The 26,006-nt window shown below is 31.2% G+C and overlaps 1 protein-coding gene across 1 annotated transcript in view; it reads left to right on the top strand.

Annotated features, from left to right (window-relative positions):
* The window catches only part of LOC149482436 (uncharacterized), a 167,784-nt gene that overhangs the window by 99,451 nt on the left and 42,327 nt on the right, over positions 1-26,006 (top strand). The window lies entirely within an intron of this gene.

The following is a 26,006-nucleotide window of genomic DNA, read 5'->3' as shown; positions in this document are numbered from 1 at the left end:
TTTGCGATTCATTTTTATATATAAAGATTATTGCGACTTAATTAGATTTGCGACACAAATAAAGTCTTGACTTCCAAGCAAAAGCGAAACGAATCCATTGTTTATTATTACCAAACCCAAACACTCTGTTTATATTATAGAAGATCAGAATTTTGTTATAATTAATTGCTGTTTATGAATTATTACAATATTTTTTGTAATATTTCTGCTATTTTAATTTGACTTTTTGACTAATGGCCCTTGATAAAGAAAAGCTGTGTAATTAAGTGAACCCCTTGAGAACCCTCTCAGTTTTATTTTCAAGGCGCAGGTAATTAAATAACAATTAGCTGATTCAGTGAACGAGAATCCTAAAAATATATTTTTCTTCTTGAGCTTTATTTTAATTATAATTTAGAAATTTGTGTGCTGGAATACATTTAATTGGACATTGGACAGACGTACATAATTTAGCGTTATTTTATACACTAATCACTCAAAAAAAGTCAATTCTAGAGCCTTAATTCAAGATTTAGTAATAATTGTTGGTTGTAGGCACAGCAAGTTGTAGGCTTATTTAATAACTTTTTATAGTATTCCTTTTTTAATGTAATTACCAGCATGAACGGCTCTATGACATGTTGTCTATTTCAAATTTTAATAAAAATTTAAGAACCTTCGTACTTGGTACCACATTGGTACTTCCTTGCTGCTACAAAAAGTAATCCATACGCGAAAGTAACTCTGTCTGTCTGTCTATTACTCAATCACGCCTTAACTACAGAATCAATTTGCATGAAATTTGGTATAGAGATATTTTGATACCCGAGAAAGGACATAGGCTACTTTTTACCCCGGGACATAGGATAGGTTTTATCCCGGAAATCCCACGGGAACGGGAACTATGCGGGTTTTTCTTGACTGCGCGGGCGAAGCCGCGGGCGGATGGATAGCTGGTGAAAAATATTTACATTTTATCATACAGATATTGAAAGTCATAGGAAAATTTGTGTAGTAATATGTAAACAATGCTATATCAAGTAAGTCTTTTTAAAATGGGAATTTCCTTACGACTTCTAAATTTATATCATCAAAGTTATCCTCATACAGAAATAATTAAGATATTTCATAATATAACTTATAATTTCGTTTATATTGATGATCTCTACATGCCTTTCTTTTAGTATTAAACACTAGCATTCCGCCCGCGGGTCCCCGTGTTTTCAAAGAAAAACCCGCAGATCTCGTGGGATTTCCGGGATAAAACCTTTCCTATATGTTAATCCAAGTTACCCTCTATATGTGTACTAAATTTCATTGTGATCGGTTTGGTACCTAGTATTTGCGTGAAATAGTAACAAACATACGTAAATGCTTGTTGAATGTTTAATTTGAACTACCCTTTTCCCTCTAAACAGACCTCTGCTATTTATAAGCTGCTAGCAATAATTATAATAAATGTTTACAAACATAAAATCAAATACTTAATTTTAGACATTATGTAATTTAATCAGTGTACAGGAAGTATATAAATTCTTGTTTACAGGAAGAAAACCAGGCTGCGGTTAATTTTTAACTTCTCAGTCTCGGCTTCTTATGAGGCTTTATCTTTACAACTTTGTTCGGCAAATGAGCAAATAAATTATTTAGACCTTTCACTTTAAAATTGGTAGGTATATTTGATACCTACTTTACTTTGATTAGCCCGGGTAAAAATAAATCTTGAAATAACGATAAACTCTGAGGGCCAAATTTTGGTAGAGACATTGGGTTTACCAATAGAAATAAATTGTCAAAATTCCTCATCATTGTGATTTATAAGTTTTTCATAAATATCATTTAAATGTTTTTTTCGTATTTTTCGAAAATGGTAGGTTTAAATCTACACATAAAACTTTAGGTCTAAAAATTATCTATGCTATTTTTTTCTAAGAATCACCTGTTCGATATTGAAAGTGCATCATAATATTAAGATTTAAGTGCATAAATTGCATTTAAAGTTTATCTTATAAACGTATATACAAATGATAAAGTTGAGGTGATATAAATTTTAAGATAAAAATATTTAAATTTCCTCGACAATAAAATAAAAAAAACTTTTGAAGTGAAAACTTCTTTAGCGGCGTTGGGTATAAAATCTTAAGAGGGCGTATAAAGCCAGATAATTCTACGATTAAGCCTCGCCCATTACGCGCCATGCCGCGCGCCCTCACAATACCCTCATACACCCGGCTCATCCAACGTACGTAAAGTTCATCGCACGCTAAATTATACACAATATTCTTCGCTCGTTCAACGCGTATTTTCGGTAGTTAGTAGGTATGTTGTCTAAAATAATTGTATAAAACAGTGAAGTTGAAATCATCACAAATTATGTAATATGTCTTTTTATTATTATTTGTTTATAATTATTAATGATAATCTATACATATTATAAAACAATAAAAAAACTGTCTGTATGTAATATATAAAAAAAAACAATATTAGGGAAACAGTATAGAGCACGAATCCGTAAAAAAAGTCTGTCGAAATAGCGAGTATAGATACTATTTTTAAATAAACATACGCAGTCGACGACACACATTCCTCCAGAACTTTATTTTGATTAATTTGGTTATAGTCCATTGAATGAGTCCCTCCAAGGGGGGTCTAGAGTGCGTGAGTTAGTAACGTAAGATGTTTCTTCGGAAACATGTCATGTAATAAACATACTAAAACCCCGGGCCACTAGGAGGAGCCCCGGAGTGGGGGGAGGGGGGAAATGGGTCCATTTTTTCATTTTTCGCTTAAATCTCAAAAACGGTACATGTTAGAGAAAAACTTTCAAGGAAAAGTTGAAAGGCCATAAAATTATCTACAAGTTGTACCTGAATCATTTTTTCCTATATCCTACCGTTTCTGAGTTATACGCAGTAAAACATGATTTTGGCTCAAACAATTTCCACATCAATCGATCAAAAAATATTTCTTTCTTCCAAAAAACTCAAAAGTGCAACTTGTGACCGGTACTGATAGATTGCTCTTAATTAGGTCTATAATTGGTAAAATAAACACATTCCTCCATGGAAGCCTTTAGGAGGAATCGATTGTCAAAATATTATATTATGGTAGTTTGAGTTACTGAACTTGATCTTTTTATTTTTTTCTTCCAAAAAACTCATAAGTGCAACTTGTGACCGGTACAGATAGATTGCTCATAATTAGGTCTATCATTGATAAAAATACCAGATACCATGGAGGCGTTTACGGGGAATTGAATTTTATTAGGGTAGTTAGTTAAAAAGTTCATGTATCGTAACTACCCTAATAAAATTCAATACCTCCTAAAGGCCTCCATGGTGGAATCTGGTATTTTTATCAATGATAGACCCAATTATGAGCAATCTATCTGTACCGGTCACAAGTTGCACTTATGAGTTTTTTGGAAGAAAAAAATAAAAAGATCAAGTTCAGTAACTCAAACTACCATAATATAATATTTTGACAATCGATTCCTCCTAAAGGCTTCCATGGAGGAATGTGTTTATTTTACCAATTATAGACCTAATTAAGAGCAATCTATCAGTACCGGTCACAAGTTGCACTTTTGAGTTTTTTGGAAGAAAGAAATATTTTTTGATCGATTGATGTGGAAATTGTTTGAGCCAAAATCATGTTTTACTGCGTATAACTCAGAAACGGTAGGATATAGGAAAAAATGATTCAGGTACAACTTGTAGATAATTTTATGGCCTTTCAACTTTTCCTTGAAAGTTTTTCTCTAACATGTACCGTTTTTGAGATTTAAGCGAAAAATGAAAAAATGGACCCATTTTCCCCCTCCCCCCACTCCGGGGCTCCTCCTAGTGGCCCGGGGTTTTAGTATGTTTATTACCTAGGGACTCTGGACATGTTTCCGAAGAAACATCTTACGTTACTAACTCACGCACTCTAGAACTTTTTATTCAATGGACTATTAGATTGTACGACATTTTTCGACTCAGCAATTATTCTAAAAATAAAAATAAAAATTATCCTTTATAAAATATTACAAAGTTCTTCGAAATTTACGTATTATTTTATCGAGAGCTGGTAACTTTAGCAGGTACCTTTCTGGAGTATTTTTTTCTGCGTGGCAATAGTCAGTAGACACAGGTTGAGAGTGAGGGTCCACATTTTCCAAATTTAAAATTGTTCTGTGAAATTAGACTGAATCATCAGACTGAAAAATTTTTGTAAAACGTCATTCTTATAAATGTGTAGCTGGGCTCTTATGGGTCTATATCAGATGTTCCAGATCTTTGATTTTTTTTAATCAACAGAAAATTTCCATCAGACGCAACAATTTTTGTTGACGTCACTCCTATAAATGTTAGAGTGTGATCTCAGGGTCCTTCATCATACATTCTAGATCTTCGAATTTGTATATAATTATATTGCCCAGATAATACCTACACAACAAAATAACTTTCATTCAAAGCCGTCCAATAGTTCCGGAGATTGGCGTGTACAAACAAACAGACACATAGAGTTTTTTTAGGATTTACGGGAACAAACCTATCCAATGTCCTTTCTCAGGTCTCAAGCTAAAAGTCTCTATCAAAGTTAGAGCTTAGAGAGCCAGACATACATACAGACAAACAGACAAAAATTCTATAAACTATGTACCTATATTTTTTGGCTCCTATATCGATTGAAAATCACGCCCCAAGTATCCGTAAAAATATTCAATGTACAGTTTTGACTTTCGTACAATTTTTTTTTATACCTATGTGATTGTAATATTATTATCTAATACAGATTGTAAATATATATAATGTGTAGTTACTATTCACAACTTGTATTGGTTATTTACTGGAGCAAACATAAGAATCTACCTATAGTAATACTATAATATATATATATATATATATATATATATATATATATATATATATATATATATATATATATATATATATATATAATCTTATATATATAAAATTCTCGTGTCACAATGTTAGTCTGCATACTCCTCCGAAACGGGTGGACCGATTCTCATGAAATTTTCTGTACATATCGGGTAAGTCTGAGAATCGGCCAACATCTATTTTTCATATGTACCACGGGCGAAGCCGGGGCGGACCGCTAGTAATATTATAAAACATTCCCGATTTGATTGATTGCATTTGCAAGGCGACCGTAGGAATTAGGTACCTACATAACTAAGTATAAAAAGTGTCTTTGTAAATTGTAGGTACCCACTATGAATGTAGGTATCTATAAATATCGTCGCATGAATACTCAATTCGCGGAAACGAATTTACAAAATTTACACAAATAATAATATCCAAACTCGCCTGGATAAACTTTCTCAAATGAATCTATAGTTTAGGTGGTCTGTTGCGGTTCTGCATCAGGTGTTTCAGTTTTCAAAATAAATTATTATTTTATATTTCCCGGATAATATAATAGTACCTACACAACAAAATAACTTTCATTCAAATCCGTCCAGTAGTTCCGGAGATTAGCGTGTACAAACAAACAGACAAACACAGACAGTTTTTTTTATTTACGGGATAAAACTCATCCTATGACCTTTCTCAGGTCTCAAGCTATATCTGCACCAAAATTAGAGCCCAGACATACATACAGACAGACATACAAAAATTCTAAAAACTATATTTATGTATAGATATGTACTACATATTACTATGTAATACAGATTATGAATATTATATTATATATATATATACATATACATATGTATATTATAAAAAAATACCTATTCAATGTAAGTACAGTTTTGACTTTCGTACGAATTTGTTATACCTATGTATAGATGTTATGTATGATTATCTAATACAGATTGTAAATATAATATAATATATGTACTATTCACAACCGGTTTACATATTATTTATATTATTATTTACTGGAGCGAACATAGGATCTGCCTATAGTAATAATCACTACATAGTATAAAACAAAGTCGCTTTCCCTGTCCCTATGTCCCTATGTCCCTATGTCCCTTTGTACGCTTAAATCTTTGAAACTACGCAACGGATTTTGATGCGGTTTTCTTTTATAGATAGAGTGATTCAAGAGGAAGGTTTATATGTATAATAAGATCCATTAAGTAGTGGAGAAGTACTGTTATTTTTGAGGTTTCTAATGTGATGTCGTAAAAAATTACATTTATTCCGCTTACATTGCAAACGCAGGCTGAACCCTACGAGTTTTATCAAAATAATGTACTAAGTATTATACACATTGAAAAGGTCTACAGAAAAGTCCGCGATGGTATATGTCTATCTCTTATGGATAACCCACAATAACTTTTTTTTGTCATTTACTTTTTACGACAAATAATGGCTAATTTTCGAAGCGATTTTAACCAATACAGCATTAATCCTTAACCAATTAAATACCATGGATACATTGTTCATTTAATATAGATCTATATGGCCCTTTACACCGTATGATTTAAGTGAATATTTTCGAAGATATTACAGATTTAAAAATTGCAGGACGTAGCGTTTGCGGCCGCCCGGCTATGTATTTTATACCCGTGCGATGCCGGAGGCCGGAGCGGGCCGCTATATTTTTATACCTATACAACGTTCACAATTATTTTTCTGTAGTGTATTTAGTATCAGCATTGCACCCGTGCGAAGCCGGGGCGGGTCGCTAGTAATATTATAAATCTTTCTTGACTTGATTGATTGCACCGCGACTGTAAGAATAAGGTACCACTATGAATTTTATTTACCTATCTATAGTTGCTGCTGCTATCGCGTCAATACTCAGCCCGCGGAAATTATTTTACAGAAACTAAACTTTCTCAAATAGGTAAATCAAGACTTATCTTTTTATATTATAATTATTATTTATTAATATTATAACAATACTATTATAACCTTCGACATTTAGTTATCTTTTCAATTTGAATCTTCTTTAGTTCTCGTTTCTTAAGTCTTTTCATTTTGTTGTTTACCATTTTCAACAAATCAATATTCGGCGTAATTATAAAACACGGCGCAGCAATTTTAGCGTGGTCTACTCGTCTCAACGGAGCGATAGCGTCTGATGTATGAAATAGAATTATGTTTTTAGCTCCCGGAACGTGCGATGGAAGATGATTTCTTGCGTAATTAAAAATATAGTAAGCGCCAAAAGTGTTTTATCGTGTTTAAACCAAAACTAAAAGTAATTACACAAAATGCTCTGACAAATATATTGCAAATGTTTTAATATAATTGTTTATGAAAAAAAAATCATAATAAGTATTACCATGTCCAAAGAAAAACGTAAAAGTGTGAAATTTAGAGGTAACTTCGTGAATTTTTTCTATCGAGTCAATTTCAATATTTTATGTTTTTGATCTGACAATATCATCGAAAATATCATCAAGTTTTACATATATTTTATTTTTTATATTTGGTCTTGAATATTACACGTATCAACTAAAAGTTGATTGGTGATTTGACTTTATACGCGCCCTTAAACTCGCGTCAGGACACGTGGCCTGATCGAAAAAGCGTAAGACGGATGTTTTTTTTTTGCCCTTATATTTCATGTGTAAGACGGATACCATCCCAAAATAACAAACATGCTGAACGTTAATAATCAAGTTTTCACTTCTGCCGGCTCTCCCGGAGTGCAACCCGTCTTTTTTTTAACAAGGCGTTAGGCGATCACTAACGCAGTGGTTGCTCAGTGGTGAAGACCCCGGAATTCAAATCGATAAGTCGAGACCAGGCGAGCGTGCAGAAAATAAACTAATATTTCAATTTATCTGCGCATGTGGATCACCACTGCTCGAAACGGTCAAAGAAAACATCGTGAGAAAACCGGCATGTCGAAGAATCAAAAAGTCACGACGACATGTGAAATCTCCCAATTACTCCCAAACCACACTTGGCCAGCGTAGTGGATTATGGTCTAATCTCTAGCAATGGGAACATAATACATAATATGGTTACAAAAAGTATATTAGAACGATGAAAATGTCGTTTTAAACTATCTGAAAGGCTACAAGAAATACCTATCCTGTGACATTCACCTAAAGGTATTACGGAGCGCTTAGTATAAATCTATTGCATACCGGTCGATCAGAGGAAGTATAATAAATCATTCTCTAAGAAGATTGAGTGTCAGGAACTTTTATAAGCTATAATTTTATTACGTAACTTTCTGATGGTGTTATAGAAAATCGGCTTACCATTCCGTAAGTTTTCTAAAGTCAATAATTTCGGGAGTAGGTAAGTATATTAAGATTACTCAAGAATTGTGATTACAAAGTTGGAGATGAATCAATTTTCTGAACGAAATGAAATTGTCATTATTTTTTTTCTATCAGAGCGAACATTTCTTTTTAATAATTTTTCAATGACAAGTTAAATAATTTTGAATGAGCACTCTCTTATAATACAGGGCGCTGACTTTATGTAACTATTATAAAAATATAATAAAAAATATTCAATACTATTGATTGACTTTTTTATTCTCCTATAAAGCAATTGAGATTCTTTATTAGTATAGGTAGTATTAAAACGGCTTCTCCCAAAAAGCTTAATGAAATTTTAAACGGTAAAAAGCAAAAAGCGAATGAAATTACCCGATCCGAGAGTTGTAATTCAATTATACAAAGATGCAAATGGACAAAGGAAACAACAAATAGAAGTTTCCGATTAAACAGAATTGCGAATTTTCGTTTGTTTTTGATCGATGAAGGCGTTAATTGCTGAATGTGCTCGTATTTTATTGCATCACGAGAAAAGAGAATCTCAAGTTTCTGAACAAGTAAATGAAAAATATTTTATGTTGAATAACTACGTATTTAATAACCGCTGCATTTTCTCAATTTCTTCAAGGATTAAGATTGCAATTATCAATTCTGGCATCTACAAAGAATACTACTAATGTGTGGCCTGTAAGCCAGAGTAGATTTCATTAAAACGTCAGAACAGCATTGAAAAATTTCACTATTTACCAACTCACTAAAATATTTATCAAATACCAAATCAAATACCACCCTTATCCTATATTTTTATCTTTTAACACATCCCATAATCGTAACAATATAATCCTTTCCAAAATACTTATCTAACTGAAGTTCTTACATGATCATAATATTCTCCAAGTTTTTGGAAAATATAACATAACACGTATCGCACGAAATAGTATGTAAATTGACCTAAACTTTTCAGTTTCCTCTGGTTTAATATCTCTGCTGAACAATGGTAATTTATATCATTTAACACGACCTTAATATCTCACATATTATATCCTATTGAAATTGTCGCGATAAATGCTTATTGGAATTCTCGCTAGCATCTCTTGAACAGGCAATTTAACTTATAAGTATGCGTGGAGCATTAACTTCCATTTGCACTTCAAGTAACTGTAATCGTGTACGTTTGAGATAAATCGATGTTACTAATTTGTAAGGCGTTATTTATAATATATTTATATTATTTTAGATTTATTACTTCAGAGCGTAATATTTTAGATTTATTATCACCGTTTTTCCACTTCCCATAATTTTACATATAAAAACCTAATGTTTTCAGATGCAGGTGCAAGTTCATTTTTTCTAGATGTCTCTATTATTATTCTCTTCTATACTATCTTTGCAGGGCAGATCTATCAGATTTATTCAATTTGTTTGCAATATTTAAACTGAAACGCCTGAAAATTTTTTCTTCACAACGTTTGTGTTTGACGTAATGTGCAAATTATATTGAAAAGATATATTAATTTATAACATGAACTAGCAACAGACGTTTACATAAATGGATAAAATGATATTTTTCAATGATATTTTTCTGGCAGCGTGCCAAAGACATCTGCTGTTTTACTTCATTGGTAATTCCATTATATTTGAGGGCAAATAGCCAGCAACTAAAAGATTGCTGTTATTGGACTTAAGATATAGGTAGGTACTATGTATTAATTTTTCCGTTGCACATCTTGACATGAAAAGTGGTGCAATATGTTTATATCACAATATCTATTAACCTGTCACGATAGTTATGTATGTATTTTAATATATAGGTATCCTGAAAGGTTGTCATCTTCCAAATAAAATTTGTAAGCAAAAGTTCAAATAGTTCAAGTACCCGAATAGGTAAATCATGCCACACTAGAATATTTATCTCGTAAAATACAAAAATATGCTAAACCGGTACCTCGGAATGTTTACAACTACCCAGATGTTTAAAACCACGTTACTAAAATATGAAAATACGCAGTTCAATCAGAATCAAAACTAAACTATAGGCATTTGATACGATATAATATATGATAATAATTTAAGTATATTTTGAAAAAATATCTTAAATATCACCTACTAACTTAACAACAAAATTCCTTAAATGTGTCATCCCAACAGTAAAATTAACACGCTCGTTATTTTAAACAGACAAAACTTTACCACGACTCGAAGGCGGTAAATTGTTTGCCAAAGCCAAATACTTGCAAAGTCAGATTTAAACTTTTAAGAGACGTGTAAGAGAACTGCAGTTGCAACAAATACCCATTTGAAGTTCTACCACGGAGGTTTGTGAGTTGGCTCGGTGTCGATTGCTAATTCTATTACATTTGGTTTTCACTGTATGTGCAATTTCCTCAATTTTATTGCAGCTAGCACGTGATTGTGGCTTGTATTCCGTACTAGCTGCGCTCCGCTGTTTCACCCGCGTGACTCGGCTCCTGTTGATTTTAGCGTGATGATATAGCCTATAGCCTTCCTTTTTTTCAAATCGGATCAGTAGTTCTTGAGATTAGCGCGTTCAAACAAACAAACAAAAAAACTCTTCAGATTTATAAATTTTAGTATATATATAGATTACCCTATACCTACGAAATACAGATATAGATCTAAAGTTTGTAAAATTACATATTATTACGGTATAATAAGTAAATTGTATAGCTTTGAGACAATTAAGATGAACTAATTTGGAATTACGATCTTACAATAGAATTATGTGAATATTCGTTAAAATTTACTGTATAGTTTAGTAAAATTTACCTTTAGTTTTCAATAGAGTCTTACCGAACTTAATACACTTCATAGTTAAGGTAACGGATTTAAATGTTACACCATTTATTCTAACTGGAAACTTCGTTCATGGAACTTTAGCAATAAACTATAGCAAGTGTAGATATTGTTTCTAAAGTTCCACGAATGAAGTGTCTTTTATACAGGGTGTCCCAAAAAGTAGTGATATACTGAAGCTGGGAGGTAGAGGACTTAGAGGGCTATCCGAATCACCCCCATGTGTGTTATGCGATTTTTCGTATTTTCGGAGTTATTACATTTTTTTCAATTTTTCATCTATCGCCGAGTACGATGAGATTTTTATTTATGGTGACGTGAATTATTGCGCTAGATGCTTGATTTTTTTTGTGTGCTAAGCTGAAAGATAGGCCAATTCAGTATGGTAACATTTACTATCGTTAGATCTTTGAATGGAATAAAAAAAACAATTAAATGCCAAGAAAGATAAAATTACCCAGTATGTTCATAACTTCAAGGGCCCATAAAAAAATAAAATCACATAAAAAAGGTTTTCCATTTGGCTTTTAAAAACTTGCTCTATCGATCAGGTAGCTACCCTAAAAATTTCATTTTATTATTCTGAAGGCTTCAATCGAAAAATTGAATTCTTAATGTGGTAAGTGCAAAATTTTTATTAACATGATGATCATTAAAACCAATAAATAGGTGTTTAATTACCAGATTTTTTTTAAAATAGCCCCGCTGTTGCTCAATGCAAGTGCGACATCACCGTAAAAAGTTGTCTTTTTAATGTCTGAATGTTCTTTAATCATTTTTAATGGTTTCTTCTGCTATTATGAATTTCCGGGTTATTTCGTCCAAATTGTGGCAGTCTCTCGTCTTTGTAGTATCCCCACAGAAAAAATTCAATAGGGTTTATGTCCGGAGACCGTGGAGGCCAGGCTAAAGGGCAAAAATACCCTGAAAGATGGATTGGTCGTAGCAGCCTGCGCATGCGCCGGTGACGCCTACCTTAAAGCCTGGCCTCCACGGTCCCTCGACCTAAACCCCATTGAATTGTTTCAATGGGGATACTAAAAAGACCTCGGCTACTTGAGAGAATGCCCCAATTTGGACGAAATAACCCGGAAATTCATAGTAGCAGAAGAAACCATTAAAAATGATAAAAGAACATTCAGACATTAAAAAGACAACTTTTTACGGTGATGTCGCACTTGCATTGAGCAACAGCGGGGCTATTTTAAAAAAATTCTGGTAATTAAACACCTATTTATTGGTTTTAATGATCATCATGTTAATAAAAATTTTGCACTTACCACATTAAGATTTCAATTTTTCGATTGAAGCCTTCAGAATAATAAAATGAAATTTTTAGGGTAGCTACCTGATCGATAGAGCAAGTTTTTAAAAGCAAAATGGAAAACCTTTTTTATGTGATTTTATTTTTTTATGGGCCCTTGAAGTTATGAACATACTGGGTAATTTTATCTTTCTTGGCATTTAATTGTTTTTTTTATTCCATTCAAAGATCTAACGATAGTAAATGTTACCATACTGAATTGGCCTATCTTTCAGCTTAGCACACAAAAAAAATCAAGCATCTAGCGCAATAATTCACGTCACCATAAATAAAAATCTCATCGTACTCGGCGATAGATGAAAAATTGAAAAAAATGTAATAACTCCGAAAATACGAAAAATCGCATAACACACATGGGGGTGATTCGGATAGCCCTCTTGGTCCTCTACCTCCCAGCTTCCGTTCATCACTACTTTTTGGGACACCCTGTATAATTAGGTTTAGCTGGTTCTTAAAAAATATTATACTTACTATTTCCGTTTTTTATCCATGAAAGTAAAACAAATTTACAATTTTTGAAGTGAAAACTTCTTTAGCGGCGTTGGGTATAAAATCTTAAACTCGCGTCGGGACACGTGACCTAATCGAAAAAGCGCGGACTTTTTTTTTTAGCCCTTATATTCCATGCGTTAGACGGATACCATTCCAAAATATCAAACATGCTCAACGTTAATAATCAAGTTTTCACTTCAGCCGGCACTCCCAGAGTGCAACCCGTCTTCTTTTTTCATTGTATTTGTTAAATTTTCCTTCAGGAGCTCCACTTAATATATTCTGTTTCGGGGGAACAATATCGTAGTATAATAATTATCATCTTATATTTTTTACCTATTACAAAAGGAAACGTACTGCAGAAAAATACATTTACAATTCTTCTCAATGATATCCAAGTCCCATTACATTAATGGATCTAAACCCTCTAAACCTTTGTAACTATAATGTCGTAGAAATCGTTCATTATCACTTTAAAACAAAGCTTGTATTTTCCATCATTTCATATACAGTTCTCGAATGGATGCGGGTATAAAAATAAGTTACGGGAACAATGGTTTGGCTTCAGTTGTATTCTAGCTAAAAGCGATCCGTAGTTAAATGTTAAAAGCCCCTTGATGAGGCTCTAAGTAATGTAAGTCTCTAAAGGAAACGTAGGCTTTTAGTTTTACGAATACAGTGTGCAGATAATTGTTATCAGGGACCTTTATTTGTTTTCTAGGTATTAATTCTAGCTATAATTTCGAATAAGTTATAATCGTGTTAGTTAATCATTTATGATATACTTGTATATAAAAATAATTGTAATTCAGTACCTGTTTCGAGCAGTTTTATCTTTTCTATTTCACACCAGTCATTTCTGTTTGAAAGAAAAATTGCCAATATTACACGAAGGTTGCCTTTTTTTTCTTTACTGTATAAAGAAAATCACCAAAATCCTTTCAGTAAAGCGTGCAAAAGCCGTAACTGGCAACTAGTAATGAGTATTTATAGCTGAAAATGTCGCAGTTAGACAAAAGAATATGATTTGTAGTACTACAAAAATCATACAGAACCTCCAATGTCTGGGAAAAGTCGAACTTGGCAGTTGGCGTGTTTTATTGTTATGTTTCCATTTTATTCGTTCTTTTATAGTTTAGCTGGATGTGTCGGTGATATTGTTATGTTGGTGAACACTTTTACTAGGAACGTTATGAGAATTAAAAAAGCGTTGCTGAAATTTATACGTAGAATTAAAACGAAAAGTTTTGGTTTTACCAACATTGAATGGTTGTGTCTGCAATACATCTCAATAATTATTTTCTAGGCACTTCAAATTGTGTACGACGGAGACAATTGTTGATTAAATCGATTACATACATTTGAATGAAAGTTATTAAGTTCTTCTTCCGTAAATGGTGCGATAAAATTCAAGTAATAGAATGTACTTATTGCATAATCTCGGTGCTATCGTTCAATAACGATATTTTATATTTAATTCAAAATATAACAAAGCCTTCTTATCTCAATAAAGTTCCAAGAAAAAAATGATCCTTATCTCAAGTTCCCAAAATAAATTAAGTTTATCAAACATCGTTATTTATAAACCCTGAAACCCTCACGATGCTTAGGGGATTTGTCGGCCATTTCGTTCCGAAGGAAAAAGGTAAAAAATTGGGGTCCTACTGGATTGATACCTGCATAATAAGCGATTTTTCTGAGAAGGGTTTTCAGTATCGCAAAATTCCACCCCGAAAAGCAAATATTTTATGACAAGTGATGAAGGTGGCTATGAATATAGGTCTTACAGTATTTTAATAAATCTAGATATAACAAGCCTTTTTCCAGTCTATTTGTATGTATGATTTGGTCATCACATTTCTGAGAAGCTTAGCTTTGGAAGGCTTTCTGTCCATTTTCTACGGACGGTCTATTAATTATTATTAAAGTTCAAGCAGTCACCCGTGAATCAAAGTATTATTGTGTATGTATATTGTACCAATTTTGTACTACTTATTGATTTTAAATATCGAATCATTACTCTATTCCCTTATAATTTCGTTCCAATTTTATTAATGTGATTAATTATCGCATAATTATTTTGCTTATAATCTAAGTCAAGGGTTGTGTAATCTAATTTCTATTATAAACAAAGTACCTACATCATTACGTCAAATATGGGTCAAGCTCGATTAAATTATTATTATAAAACAATAATATTATTTATTTGGAGTTGGAGTTTACATTCATTTTGTTATTAATAAGACGAAAGTCCAATAAACTATTGCAAGGCATCGCTAAAATTATGATGCAGATATTTATTTTTATTACGAAGTTTTTAAGACTTTAGTTATGAATTGCGACTGCAAAATATCAATGTAATAAATTTATATTTTCTCTTAATTAATCCATTTTAAGTCGATGTTAAACAAAAAAATTATTATCTCCTAAATAATATTTAAGAAGTAGAAACGTCTTTCTTTCGTTCAGATAAGCCTAGGTACATTAGCCTCTTTTACCAGTAAAAATAACATCAAAATCAATCCAGCCAATCATTTCAGGTAGAAAATAAATTCATTTTCATAGGCAAAACAAACAAAAATATTTTTTTTACAAACAGTCCATCCAATACTTAATTTATTTACTTTCTTTGGTATACATTCTAACTATTACAATAAATTGCAATAAATATAACATTTTTATACTGTTTATTATGTTTTCGAAGAAAATCGTAAATACGAAGTGACTGTTTTTATGTTAAAAACTAATTAATCTCTTAGACACATTCCATCAAAAATCTGTTGTTATAATTAATATACTTTCGATACCAATCGAAAGAGGCTTATAGGATTTCTACGAAGATTGGAGATCGGTTACAGAATCAATGTGTAGATCGTGTGGAATGAAGGCTTTCTCCTTTATTTTCCCTTATAGTTAAGATAATAAGCATCTTACGTTATAGAAAATTGATACTGAGACTGGAAAAATATTTGCAGAAATAAAACATGTTGTAACCTTTTTAAATGTTAAAAATTAATGTAATAGTTACTGAAATATCTCTCAATCACTCTTATTTTTAGTAGGTTGTATCATAAATAATTAAGTCTAAATAATTAATTCTGTAAATAAATATAGCAACAGGATTTTTACATACAAATATTCGTATTTTTTACCGGGCCGATATTCGAATTATGCAATAAGTTTAAGTATATAATATGAAAGAAGGAGATAAGTTTCTACTTATCAATCTTAACTTGAAAATGTGCTATTCACATTATGATTAATCGTGTTAAGTTCAGTCATTGGCAAGAATGGTACTTGAAGGCAAAGCTAAAGCATTGCATTTGACGTACACAGGTCAAGAACTTTGATAACAAATGCGTTTAAATGCGATTGTATTATTATCAAAACGATTTAAGAGTAATATAAAATAACATTAAAGCTTCAGCCTTTATATACAAGAATAAAACGAAATTATTTAAAGGAGAGCAAATTAATTTAAAGTTTTACCAAAAATTATTAAATTATATTTTATAAAACATGCTAAAATATATTTTATTCTAATTAATAGAAAGGCAATTAGACAGATTTTATTACCAAGATTTCTTTGAGCGCAAAATCGTGAGCTACATTAAGAGGACCTAAGTCCTCTGGAATTCCTGGAACACGCTGCAACAGTTTAGTTCTCTCTAACTAATTGAATTAGCACACCTAATCCCTGTTTTGTAGTTAACCAACCGCTACATAATGTATTGCTCTTACTTATAAGTTTGAATTTATGTAATGTTGTAGTAAGTAGTCGTGTAATATCTTATATATAAAATTCTCGTCTTATATATAAAATTCTCGTGTCACAATGTTAGTCTGCATACTCCTCCGAAACGGGTGGACCGATTCTCATGAAATTTTCTGTGCATATCGGGTAAGTCTGAGAATCGGCCAACATCTATTTTTCATATGTACCACGGGCGAAGCCGGGGCGGACCGCTAGTATTATATGTAACTAACCATAGATACTATTTTACTTAATATGTATATTGAATGCGTTTAACGTATTTTAAGTGTAAAATATACCTTAATATATTGTACTGTTGTGCGAATTTTCTTTCCAGACAGCTAAAATAGTATTTATTATTCCCAGAAAGATCGTTGCAGTCTAGATCGGTTATATGATCTCGTGAATTTTCTCAGTTGTAAAAGTGAAATACGATCAAAGAATAAATCAAATGGAAAATGTACCGTTACATACGAAATATATTTTTTATACAAGCTTAAAAACTGTTTCAGAAGTGTATTTATATTAATGAATCAATTCTCAAACTAATAATAGAACATATTTCTATAATAGGTATACAGCTAGATAATAAGATTGTGTTTTTCAATAGCTTATTTTTGGTAATGAAATAAATTTAATCGTTTAAAATTGCAGTATAGAAAATGTTAGAGCAAGAATATTATCAAGCACTTAAATATATTAGTTCTGTGCTAATGTCGATGTAAAACTAGGCTTTAAATAGTAATTAGGTTGAAAGTGGGCAATAAAATGAGCACTTTCTATGTAACGACGTACAACTGCAGTAACTATTTTAACTACGTAGTTACTCCTAGTAGGGAAAGACATTTTATTATATTTTTTAAGACAGTTCTTAAAAAATATTTGATTATTTAGGGATATAAGCATGAAGACATTGAAGTGCATTTTCCAGCGTTTTTATTTTTATTACTTACCAAAATCGTAAATCCCTGTATTCATAGATTTTGCGCTAAAAATTGAGAAAATTTGAAACAAGCTTGCTATATTTACACCCCTCGGGGATGAAATATCTGAAAATCATAGCACAATATCTACTAGATTTATACAAGAAATTATATTTATAATACTTAATATTATATTCCAACATGAAATAAGTATCTCAATTTGAATAAAATGAAAGTCCTGACTTAATTTCATCACTCGCGAAATTTTAGCAATTTACAAAGAATGCTTAATACCTTTGGGTCGATAATCCCCAATTCGTTTTCAAAGGGTGAATTTGTCCTTTTGCCTAAAAGAAACCTTAAAAATAACTAGTTTTATATTGATAGAAATAAAACTTGTTATTTTTAAGGATTTAGTTTACGCGTGTATTGTGTATACCTAATAGCCTGTAAAATTGTATTAAGGGGGCGCATAAAGCAAAATAACCAATCTTCTATTAGATGATACGTGTAATATGCAAGACCAAATCTAAAAAATAAAATATATATCAAACTAGATGATATGTTCAACGATTCTGTTTAATCAAAAACATAAAATATTAAAATTTACTCGATAAAAAAAAATCACCAAGTTAGCTCTAATTTTCACACTTTTACGTTTTCTACTTGACATGGTAATACTTATTATGATTTTTTTTTCATAAACAATTATATTAAAACATTTGCAAGATATTTGTCAGAGCATTTTGTGTAATTACTTTTAGTTTTGGTTTTATCTGCGATAAACCACTTTTGGCGCTCTTTTTTTCTCGAGATAAACGTTTGATTTTGTCACGATAAAAGTGGTTTATCGCAGATAAAACCAAAACTAAAAGTAATTACACAAAATGCTCTGACAAATATCTTGCAAATGTTTTAATATAATTGTTTATGAAAAAAAAATCATAATAAGTATTACCATGTCAAGTAGAAAACGTAAAAGTGTGAAAATTAGAGCTAACTTGGTGATTTTTTTTTATCGAGTAAATTTTAATATTTTATGTTTTTGATTAAACAGAATCGTTGAACATATCATCTAGTTTGATATATATTTTATTTTTTAGATTTGGTCTTGCATATTACACGTATCATCTAATAGAAGATTGGTTATTTTGCTTTATGCGCCCCCTTAAGTATAAGTTATCCCATTTTTCAAACTTTTTTACTAGTTAATCTATGAAATAAAATTTATAGTATAAAAAAAAACTAAAAACAAGTATTTCATTTCATATACATATCAGTAATAAATGTAATATTTCAGAATTAATTTTATATAACAGGTTTATTAAATATATTTCCAAATATATTACAAGTTTAGTGTTTACTTACATATGTATGTCCCAAACATTACATTAAAGCATGCCACGTCAGAACAAGTACATTCCAGCCAAAAATACTAGAGAAAGCTTCCACTTTACAACATCAAAGGTACACCGAGCGAGACAATAAAACACCAAAATAAAGGGAAAATATAGCTCCAAAAACTAGAAATACGATGAAAGCCAAAGCATTGTGTTCGTAACTTATTTCTGTATGACTACGTCACTGCATTTGAGAACTAAAGAACACGATTTTCGTTTTAAAAGTCTGGTCACATAAGGGATTCATAGTTTGCTAGTTTCACTAATGTTTTAAAATGTATTCGTCTAAAATTCCTCTGTAAATATTTACTTTTTTTGTAGCATTGCTTTACAGATATCCTATAAAATAAATTGTTCACAAAATTTACCCATTCAATATGATTGGAGAGTCATAGATTGTATAGATGAGATCATAGATAGAAAATATATATTTCATCGATGAAAATAATTTATTAGAATTGAAAAATCGTCTGGGATATAAACTTTTGTAACTATTTATTTACGTTGATAATATATTCATCATCACTAAGTTATTAAATTTAAAGAAGGAATTGAAGTAATAGGTAGGTCCTTTAAAAATAAAGAAGCAGAGCGAAGTATAAGTGGAATTACTGAAATGGTAGTTGTATCAGACACACCGGTGTTGGTTAACTTAGACAATTTATTTCACCGCAGATCAGGTGCAAGACTCTTAAACTCCTAACTTTAAAATTGACTCAAGGATTTGGTTTTGTCAAGCAATTTATGGTTATCGCTTCCTGAGTTATAGCCGAAGTTTTGTCTTTACAATAAAGTTACGGACACATTAATCTTATGGCATGTGAAGTGGGAAGCTTCGTACTTTTATGGAGCCATTTTGCGACACGAGTGCCAAATTAAATACCAGTCTTCTCGCTTTGATTCTACCGACCAGTGTAACATGAACTCTCTGATGTGTGGTGATTCATTTGTTTTAAGGGTCTTTGTGCAAATCTAAAACACGTTTCTAGTTTGAATATAATACGTGATAACTGAAATGTGCTAGTGTTCTGAAAACTGACAGGATTCATTTATTCGGACGTGATTATTGAAATGTAAGTATAAGTCTACTTTACGTCCTAGAATCTAAAAATATTTTTAAAGAAAAATAAATGAATAATGCAAAATTAAAATGCACGGTAATAAATCAAGCTTGATCTCTGACCCTTACATGATTTTTACCATGATTGATTCCAATCTAGTTTAATCAATAGAATTTTCCGTGTAAGTACTAATAGGCCAGTGGAAATTAACATTAAATTCGCAAAGCACGATGTAGATTTGAATTTTTGGTATGTTGTTTGGATCAGTTAGGGTGATGTAAATCCCAATTTGCAAATTCGAAAAAGTTGTGCTCGCTGCGCACCACGTGATAAACTGCGAAAATTTTGGACTTTTTTCACTTTTTGCTCTAAAAGTCATAAACTATGCGTTTCCGACAAGTATGATTCAGTACATAAATTAAGGTTATTAAATTTGCAACAATTTAAGCCTAACCGCAGCTCTCTAAACCTTATAACGACTAAACTGTGGCCATTCGAAGATGGTTCATTTTTCCCGAAATATTGAAATTTTTAGTTTTGCTCCCGTTTGAAGCAAAATATTGGCAAAAACCGCTCGTTCTATGAGAAGGTCGTATAATAAAGTTGTAGTGCATTTAATTTTCTTTCATTAGAGCATAGAACAAAGTCTGTGAGACAAATAGTTCACTCACAATATCTGAAAAACAAAAAGAAGGTAGAAATAGATTTTTAAAGAATTGAAACTGAGGGCATATAAAATCATAAAAAGGATAATACTTTTTCATTTGCAGGATAGGTAATTAACAAAATTAAATTTTCTACAACTTTATTTCATGACCTTCTCATAGAACGAGCGGTTTTGCCAATATTTTGGTTCAAACGGGAGCAAAACTAAAAATTTGAAAATTTCGGGAAAAACTGACTATCTTTGAAAGGCCACAGCTTAGTTGTTATAAGGTTTAGAAAGCTGCGGTTAGGCTTAAATTGTTGCAAATTTAATTATTTTTGTAATTTTGTTAATTACCTATCCTGCAAATGAAAAAGTATTATCCTTTTTATGATTTTATATGCCCTCAGTTTCAATTCTTTAAAAATCTATTTCTACCTTCTTTTTGTTTTTCAGATATTGTGAGTGAAATATTTGTCTCACAGACTTTGTTCTATGCTCTTATGAAAGAAAATTAAATGCACTACAACTTTATTATACGAACTTCTCATAGAACGAGCGGTTTTTGCCAATATTTTGCTTCAAACGGGAGCAAAACTAAAAATTTCAATATTTCGGGAAAAATGAACCATCTTCGAATGGCCACAGTTTAGTCGTTATAAGGTTTAGAGAGCTGCGGTTAGGCTTAAATTGTTGCAAATTTAATAACCTTAATTTATGTACTGAATCATACTTGTCGGAAACGCATAGTTTATGACTTTTAGAGCAAAAAGTGAAAAAAGTCCAAAATTTTCGCAGTTTATCACGTGGTGCGCAGCGAGCACAACTTTTTCGAAGTTGCAAATTGGGATTTACATCACCCTAACTGATCCAAACAACATACCAAAAATTCAAATCTACATCGTGCTTTGCGAATTTAGGGTTTTTTAGTGTCGATTTCTACTGGCCTATAATTACCGCATTATTATGCATAAAACCCTTAAAGACGCAGATCGCACGCAGCATGTTAAGAATATATAAAATTGAATTTTATTCTTGGTTGTTATTAAAAAATGTTGTGTGGTTTTATGAAACCACGGTAAAAGTGAAACTGTTCGAACGGTTCCGAACACTGCTTTGTGTAGCGCATACATGCGCTACACAGACCAAAAAGTTTGAGACGATGTAATAAAAGTTTCACTTTAAAAATGTAAATAATATATAGGTATGGGATACAAATTTTAACGCTGATGAAAATAGCATAATACTAAAAATATAAATTCCCACATTGCAATAATTTATAAGTCTTTAATAAATACATATAATTGTCAACAGCTAATTTAAAACACCTTATTTTTTGTCGTTTGCTTCATTATTACTCGCTCAGGACATACCTAAAGTAATGGAAATTGATCACTATTTTAAGTTCTACATAAATAATGACAAAGGCGACCTTTGTTCAGCTCAATCGCAATGTTCAAATTCCTGCAGTTTAATGGATTTATCTCTACACGAAGACAGTGGTTCTTTGGCGAGATGCCAACGACTTATCTATTAATCCACTGAACGTCTATTACTTGTTTATGTGAAATGGTTTAATCCATTGATAAATTATTGAGTATTTATAATATTTTTTATTATAAATATGTACTATTATTTATGTATTATGCACTGCGTCGCCTTGTCCACCAGGTTGTCTGGAAGAGATCGCTGTCTGAGCGATAAGACCGCCTGTGGTGCTCTTTTATTGCTTATTGGGTATCCTTATTTACACTTTTCTCTGTGGTGCACAATAAAGAATTATTGTTTGTTTGTTTTTTTAACAATATAAAAAATATATAGTAAATCATAGTAAATCTTCACTCATCCGCAATTTTTTTGTCAAGGCGTTACTTTATTATTACAAATACAATATTTTAGAATTTTACAATAAGTGAGTTGTAAAATCGTCCAAAGAACTATTAATATTTGAACAATAATGTTATAAATCTTGTTAAATTGATATGATTTAAAAAACAGAAACTACAATTTTAAAAGCTTCTGAAAGTGTATATTATAACAGAGTAAGAAATCTCTATATAATTTTGCGCTGGAAATTACATGAAATATGTAAGTTAACATGGCAAAGTTACCATCAATTTCGAAGTAGATATTGTTCGAAAGTTTACAAAATGACAGCTGCCAATAACGATGACTAGATTGAAACTATCTTCAACTTTTTAAAATAAATAAAGTAAATAAAGATATGTTTTAATATTTTTGTTTGAATAAAAAAAGAATAAAACGAAAACAGAAAATATCTTATTATTTTTCATCTTGTTTAAGTAAGTTTTCAAGAAATTTTTTTTTTTTAAGTGATAAAAGTAGGAATAGTTCCTAATTAACATGTATAAAATAACTGGATAAACATCCTCATTTCTTTTAAAAGCTAAATAAATTAAAAGTCGCTCAATCGAAATGGGAATATCGCAAATATTGACGTTGTCGAAGAACAAAAGAGTTATTTTCTCCGATTTCAATTGGACACATCTACATATTCATTTTTATTGAATAATCTTTGATTGGAAAACTTAATTGATTTGGTCCCTTTTGTTAACTTCACACCAGAAATGAAATGCTTCTGGATATATTATTATGTTTACATTATTTATTAGTTAAAAACATATATTTCGTAACATATACGGTCTAATACAACAAACGCTATATTTTCGTAATGCTTTCGTAATATTAATCATAATAATTATTATGATAGCAAAACAATGATGATAAGATGAAAGAAAATTAACTAGTATCAAACGACTATCTACTATTACATCGTAATATGATCTCGTAGTATGAACTCTGGGTAGTTAAAATTGTCACTCTGAAAAACTTCGTCCTTGCTTGGAAAAACAGTTGGTCCATTGAAAAGTTACATTTGGGGTTGCATTTTTTAGAGGACGCAATTTTATTTTTTTGATGTGTAGGGGTGGTCAGTGTGAAGCTATCACCAAGTTTGTGGGGTCGCCACCCTTGTCCCACGGCCGCCATCTTGAAAATAGCGGTTGATATGGTTTTTACGATATATCTCTTAAACTATTTATTTGATAAAAAAAATTTGTTTGCATTATTTGTTGCAAATTAAATACTCTACAACTTTGATCCTGCAACTTTTTGTCGTAGAACTATAAATAAAAAAGTTATAAGCGAAAATGTTCAGAAATTAGAGATATTTATATTTCTCAATAAAACTTTTTTTTATAATTTTACGTAGAAATGATATTTGACCATTTTTGTAGATTGTTTTTCGAGGAACAACTTTTATATACAACATTTTTTCATTAATTAAATAGCTAAGGTTTTACAGCGCTCCGAAGTGAGTACTAATTTTCAGTACTCTGAACTATACAGTATACTTATATTATGTGTGTACTAATAATAATTTGTCATCAGTAATGGTTTTTTTTGTTATTATAATATTTTTAATAATTAATTTTGCAATATCACTAATTGAATCTTTTCCCCACCACCCAGGAGGTAGAGTCTGGAAGCGCGACTTTTTTTTACGTCGAAAAGCAGGTCTGAAATGTTCTGCAGTGTGATTCTATTGTTCTGGAGTATGAGAAAAGAGCCAATAGCCAATATATGTATAGTTAAGAGTACTGAAAAATAGTACTCACTTCAGAGCGCTGTAAAACCTTAGTTATTGACGTTATGAAAAAATGTTGTACATAAAAGTTGTTCCTCGAAAAACAATCTACAAAAATGGTCTGATATCATTTCTTCGTAAAATGATAAAAAAAAGTTTTATTGAAAAATATAAATGGCTCTAATTTCTGAACATTTTCGCTTATAACTTTTTTATTTATAGTTCTACGACTAAAAGTTACTACACCAAAGTTGTAGAAAATTTAATTTGCAACAAATAATGTTAACGATATTTTTTATCAGTTAAATAGTTTAAGAGATATATCGTAAAAACCATTTCAACCGCTATTTTCAAGATGGCGGCCGTGGGACAAGGGTGGCGACCCCACAAACTTGGTTTTAGCTTCACACTGACCCCCCCTACACATCAAAAAAACAAAATTGCGTCCTCTAAAAAATGCAAGGTTAGGGCTAAAAAATGTAACATTTCAATGGATCAAGTAACTTTGACAGATAATTGCTTCTACGTATCTATGTCAGCACAGAATTATACGACGTAGTTTTATAACGTTTTTCTAATACATTTTACTCAAAATATATTTTTGTGCGTCGTAAATCCTTAAGAGTCCACAAAACATGTTCGTAACGTGCGATAAACCGTTTTTCTTTAATACCGCCATAAAGTTACGTAATAAAATTATGGCATATAAAGTGCCTTACACTCAATCTTCTTCGAGAATGATGTATTATAGCGGCATCGATCCAACGGCAATAGATTCATGCTAAATGTCTCTATGTGCGTTTACGTGTAAAGCTCATGAAACGAGCATATTTTGTAGCAAGATTTTCCGAGAACTTGTGAGGGAATTTATATAACTTACAAGTATGATATAAGGTAGAGTAGTTTTTACCCAAGTGTAAAATAGGACTTCTTGGTATAATTGCACGATTTTGATGCGTAAATAAGTCCTTATTATTTATATTACTTGTACTTATAGCTTAAGTACTTAATATATTAAACAATATTTAAAGAGATAAAGATAGATTAACGTCAGAGTATTTATTAATGAATGAATGAATGACGACGATGAATGATTAACGTCAGAGAATTTATCACGTGTTTACAAAATTTTTACCGATATATGGCTAGGTTTATTAGGTAGGTACTTATTCTGTAAATAAAGGCGAAACAAATACACAATTTCCAATACAACCATATGGTTGATATCATGAAGATATCTTCATGACATAAAAACCCAATCTGACAATAGCAGGAACAACCCTCACAATGAATAAACATAAATTTAACCTTTGCGGTATCTTCAAAGGTTTGCCGTTTTGAATGTCGCATACATTTTGACAGTTTTTAACTTTTTTTGTATTTGGGGTTTGGGTTTGGTTGGGTTTGGGATAGGTTTTCCTATTTGGGGTGAATTTAGGGAGTAATTATATGAATGTTCTATATTATTATCTATTATGTTTTATTTGCTGAGAGAAGTCAGGTATCAGGCATAAATGTTATCTATCGTATTTTAGTTATAGGTGATTGATGTTATGATATAGTTTGGGCACAGATTAGAGAATAGTTACTTCGGTTTGGGTGGACGTTAGCATATTTCAAAAACTAACAATATGTACATTGTACTGTGTACATTATAATATGTATTGTTTCATTGGTTTTTATTAATTCAGAGTCCAGAAAATGCAGTTAAATGCACGCATTTTTATGCATAATATGGCAGTATATCTTAATTACCCTGACCAACCTATACGATGTAATAGGCACAAGAACGTGTGACAA

This window comes from Colias philodice, chromosome 15 (genome assembly GCF_061535455.1).
Source record: "Colias philodice isolate Cphi_HAF_F1 chromosome 15, ilColPhil1 Martin Lab GWU primary, whole genome shotgun sequence".
Taxonomy (NCBI): domain Eukaryota; kingdom Metazoa; phylum Arthropoda; class Insecta; order Lepidoptera; family Pieridae; genus Colias; species Colias philodice.
This window is presented reverse-complemented; position numbering and strand designations above follow the sequence as displayed.